At 36.6% G+C, this 5,157-nt stretch overlaps 1 pseudogene across 1 annotated transcript; it reads left to right on the top strand.

Annotated features, from left to right (window-relative positions):
* The first annotated feature begins 1,515 nt into the window (after window positions 1–1,515).
* On the top strand, window positions 1,516–1,830 carry LOC308556682 (large ribosomal subunit protein eL42 pseudogene; annotated as a pseudogene). The gene has a single exon. The product of its transcript is annotated as a large ribosomal subunit protein eL42 pseudogene (transcript).
* The last annotated feature ends 3,327 nt before the right edge of the window (window positions 1,831–5,157 follow it).

Genomic DNA, 5,157 nt, shown 5'->3' with positions numbered 1-5,157 from the left:
CTGAGTAGTCAGGTGTTGCATGTTTTAAACATTCTTATGGCACACAGGTTGAAAATCACTGTATAGAGAGTTGGAGAAGAGATATTCATGCTAACACGCACTAAAATACAGGGAAGGCTGACAACTCGAGATGAATATTAATTAGAGAGAAATATGTGATTTCTGGAATCAGTGCAGTTTCTGTTCTAAGATCCAAACAAAAATTGAGGACTGACTAGTTGTATTTTAAACTTTTAACTTCAAAGACTATTCATAAAATGGAAGAGGTAGACAGGTCAATAATTTACAGGACATATGTAGTTAATGAAAAGGTTTCTGGTCTTATTTAAAGAAGTTCCAATCTGTCCTTCTGAATAAAGGGATTTTTTATTCTCATCTATTATGGATATAAGGCCACTTAACATTTAACTGTCACACAATTGCAAAGCACTTTACAAATGTAAAATATTATGTAAGTACCATAGAATCCATTACTTCGTACTCAATCTCCAAGCAACAATTAATGAACAATGCAGCATACAGAAGAGCCTTACTAATGGAAATTCAACTTCCCTATAACTTTAAGAGATTTCAGAACATTACATAATTGTTTCAAGTCAGATTGAATTTTAACCCATATATTATTTATGCTGTTTGGTCATCTGGCTTTAGATAGATAGCTACATATGTAATATCTTATACATAAAATTATATATAAGCGCATATATAAATTTTTCCATTTCCTGCATGAGGTAATAATCTTCATTCTAGGATTCATATATTTATTGCTTCACAACAAAGCATTTTCAAGCACACTCACTATGCTAAGCATTATGTGCAATAGACTCAGACTTTTAGAAGCTGGTGATGTTAAATAACCCTTTATTTCAAGAATCCTAATGTTTTCAAGTCAGACTTTTTGGGAAATGGTCAAAAAAGCAAGGTAGGTGTATCTATGAAGGCTCCCTGGAAGGTTCTGAAGCTGAAGATTGTTGTGTGACCTGAATGAGACTCTAACAGACACACCAGTCAGGGAGCTACTGTTACAACACCTGCAAACTGATTGTATCATTCACTGTTTTCAGATTGTTTGGACAGAGGAGATTCGTCTCAACAGCAACACCAGTTTTTAATATTTGGTGCTTTCAGGACACAGACATACCTCATTTTATTGCGCTTTGCTTTATTGCACCTCACAAATGTTGTGTTTGTTTGTTTGTTTGAACAAATTGAAGGCAAGATGCTCCACCAGCAAAAAGATTACAACTTGCTTTAGTACTATACTTGCTTTACTTGGGTGCTATGGAACCTATCCTTCAATATCTCCAAGGTAAGCCTATACTCCCATTTTTAAGAAAAATGTGAGGGAGAGTGGACACGAAGAACCCAGAGATCTCATCAGTTCTCAGAACCGCAGGCAGATAAAGTAAAGGAGATTTCAAGAATGAATATCGAGGCCAGCTGCCCTTCAAGTGAAATGAAACCAGAAGGGATGGGCCTGCCTCTCCTTTCCATGCCCATAGAGCTCCAGCAAACATGGTGAACGTTCCTAAAACCCTCCCGACTTTCTGCAAGGAGTGTGGCAAACACCAACCCCATAAAGTAACACAGAAGAAGAAGGGCAAGGATTCTCTGTAAGTGCAGGGAAAGCAGCGCTACAGCAGGTGGCAGAGTGGCTGTGGTGGGCGGACTGAGACCATCTTCCACCAAACGGCTGGAACTACAAAGATTGTGCGGAGGCTTGAATGCCTGGAGCCCAACCGCAGATCTAAGAGAGTGCTGACTCCTGAGAGATGCAAGCAATTTGAACTGGGAGGAGATAAGAGAAAGGGCCAAGTGATCTGGTTCTAAGCTTCATATTTTGTTTAATTATGTGACAATAAAATCTTGAGGAAAAAATAAAAAGGTTTACTACAAAAAGCTGTATCATAAGAGAGGTCTAAGAAAAAAAGTTTGATCACCTTTTTTGATCCTACTGCTTTTGGTATTCTTTTTGTTGTTGTTAGATACATTTTTAGATACTTTTAAAGATGGTCATTTTGTTGGAATTTAGTTGGTTTTGCTGCTAAATTGATTCTCAATTTAGGAAAACTTTTTATAGTACCTTTAGGCCACCCTTCCAGAACTCTCTAGAAGAAAAGACATGAAAGAATTTTGTTCAACAAAGCTCTGAATAGCTCTGCAAGCGTGTGACCTAAGTGCTTATGGAGTAGTTAACTTATTCATTCTGCCACTTATTCCTTCAAAAGACACTTACGAATTGCTACTGTGTGCCAGCCATTGTGTAAGAAAGCGTATATGGTGGGGATGTGTTAGGGAGTTCACAGTGCAGATCAGCACATTAACAATTATCATGCAATTGGATTGTTGGCGAGACAGATTTATGTTCAGTGAGGGTCTCTAACAGCCTGGAAGTTGCAGTGGGTCAAGACACATTACTCTGAATAAGTGAGTTTCAGTTTCCCTGAGTAAGGCAAGAAAGGATAGTCCTAGTAGAAGGGGGAAGACATGCCAAATTTCAGGCAGGAGACGAGATTATAGTGCACACAAAACTTGTGATTGGAATAGAGAAGATATATGAAAGAGGGGCAGAAAATGTAGCCATAGAGAGAGGCAGATATAAGATCAGGAAGGCACTTGTATGTAATACTAATGAGTTTGAATTTTATCATGAAGGCATTCAAAAGACACCAGAGAATAGTTGCTGAAAAGGTGAGTGAATGATTATACAAGTAAGACAAGAATATTTTTAATGCATTTCTAAATGGAAATTGAAATCTTTGGCAGCTTTCATGCTCTTATATGTCTATTATACATATATACATATATATTAATATATACACTGTATATACAATATATACATATATAAATATATACATTATATTATATAATATATGCATATATCAGCCCATGTATAAATATAATATATGCATAGATATATCTTTATTGTAAGACCTATATACTGGTAGACACATCATAGATATAACATCATAGATATAGATATATGTATGTACAAATGCACACACATATATATGTGTGTGCATATATATACTTTTAAATTATCTGTGTAGAGCATTAAGGAAAGAGCATGGTCATCATAGTGCCCTGGGACCTAGAGCAGGGCCTGGCACCTAGTGATGCTGAATAAATACTTGTTGATTGAATGTATGAATAGACAGATTTTAAACAGGGGAGTGATGTGAATAAGGAATTCATCTCTTAGACTATGGAATGGAAAACACTAAGAAAAGAGAAACACCTGCCCAACTGGGCGTGGCAGTTGAGCGTTGACCTAGGATCCAGGAGATCACGGTTCAATTCCCCGTCAGGGCACATGCCCTGGCTGCGGGCTCGATCTCCAGTCGCGGGCGTGCAGGAGGCAGCAGATCAATGACTATTTCTCTTCGTTGATGTTTCTATCTCTCTCTCCCTCTCATTTCTTATCTCTGAAATCAATAAAAATATATTTTTTTTAGAAAAGGAGGAAAAGAAAAGAAAAACACCTGGAGATGATCAGTACATTAACATAGTTAGTGATTTGGAGAAGAAATAATGAAAAGTCAAATTAGGAGAACTGAAGATTGAAAGGCTGGGAGGGCGTTAAGACATTACTCTTAGAACTTGATTGACAGTGAGATGACTGGGGTTAGGGAGTGATAGGAAAGAAGGATAACTAGCAAGTTTCTTGCTTGGGCTAATGAATGGATGGATGGCAGGCTATCCCTCAGATTTGGGATGTGGAACAGATTTGGGATGTGAAAATAACATTTCATTTTAGAAATGTCAATGTTGAACTCTTGGTGAGACATCCAGAGGATGTTAGAAGGCAGCTGGATGTGTGATATTGGAGAATTTAAATTTTACATGGTAGATAATGATAAGGGGGTGAATATTTCTCAGAGAGAATAATTAAAAGAGAAAAAAACTGAGCACAGAAACTGAGGTGAGTGAAAGAGGACACCATGTAGGAGGCAGAAGAAACACCCAAAGTGATGGGAGGAGAGCCAGGAAAGGGTAGGGAGCTGAAAGAGAGAGCATATCAATTTTTGCTGTTCATGACAAGTTAAAAAAACCTATAAAATGCAACATAGAAGAAGAATAAAAAAAATAAATAATTGGTACCTTCCTTTCTTTGATTGCAAAGATTAGATAACATGTCTAAATAGATCTTCAAGTGGAAAAGTAACCCAACTGGGATATTCTCTTTAATTCAAGAGTTCTCTTTAGTCCCATGTCCCTCTAATGCGCACAGTGAGCTTGATGATAAAATCCATGAACTGTGCAAAAAAGGAGACAACGACCTCCATATCTTAGAGGCTGCGAAGTCCAATTTTCCTTCCTAGACATCCCCACCCAATCCTCTCACACACCTCTCTTTCCAGAACAAGTTGTTTCCCTTTCAAATCATTTATCAAACTAATGATACCAGCATTCCTTTAGTGCTTGCTCTGAAAATAATTTTCCCCCCAAATAACTAGTTTTTTCTCATTTTACATAAAAGGGAACAGAGCCACAGTTGCTTAGTTGGCAAGTGGAAAAGTTGGGATTTAAATGCAAGCAGTTAAATTTTAAAGGCCATACCCTCTATTATCATACCATACTGTCTCAGCCTCAGCAAAGGAATGATTAAACACCCCTTCAATCAGAACTTTTCATTGAAATTTGTAAAAGGTGTACCTATTTAGTATCATAGTGAGCTATATATCACTATACTATTTTGTGCATGGGAATATTTAGTTGGGAAGTTCATTAGCTAGAGCTGTATTTATTTTCTATATGCAGGAGAATAAAGGTTCCCACTGCCTGTTAAAGGGTCATATGGAATTCATCATGTTTTCTTATTTAGTATCCACTTACATTATTTAAATTAAGGTTTCCTAGGCATGATTTTATGTAAAATCTGGTAAAAAATACAGATTTGTATGATAAATTAGATTCTCTAATTATTATTATTGCCAAACTTTATTTATAATTAAAAATCAGTGTCTAATTTTTTTTAAAGATTGGTAAAGCCCTGACAGATGGGAAGATGGAAATCTTAACCAGAAGCTAAGTTAGTATCTGGTTATTAGTACCCATATTAAGTATCCATATTAAGCTGAAAATCTTCATCAGCATAGAGTTAGATGTTTTATAAGCTGATGGATACTAGAACTAGGAAGAATATTAAAGGGACCT

This window comes from Miniopterus schreibersii (assembly GCF_964146895.1).
Source record: "Miniopterus schreibersii genome assembly, chromosome: 4".
NCBI lineage: Eukaryota > Metazoa > Chordata > Mammalia > Chiroptera > Miniopteridae > Miniopterus > Miniopterus schreibersii.
This window is presented reverse-complemented; position numbering and strand designations above follow the sequence as displayed.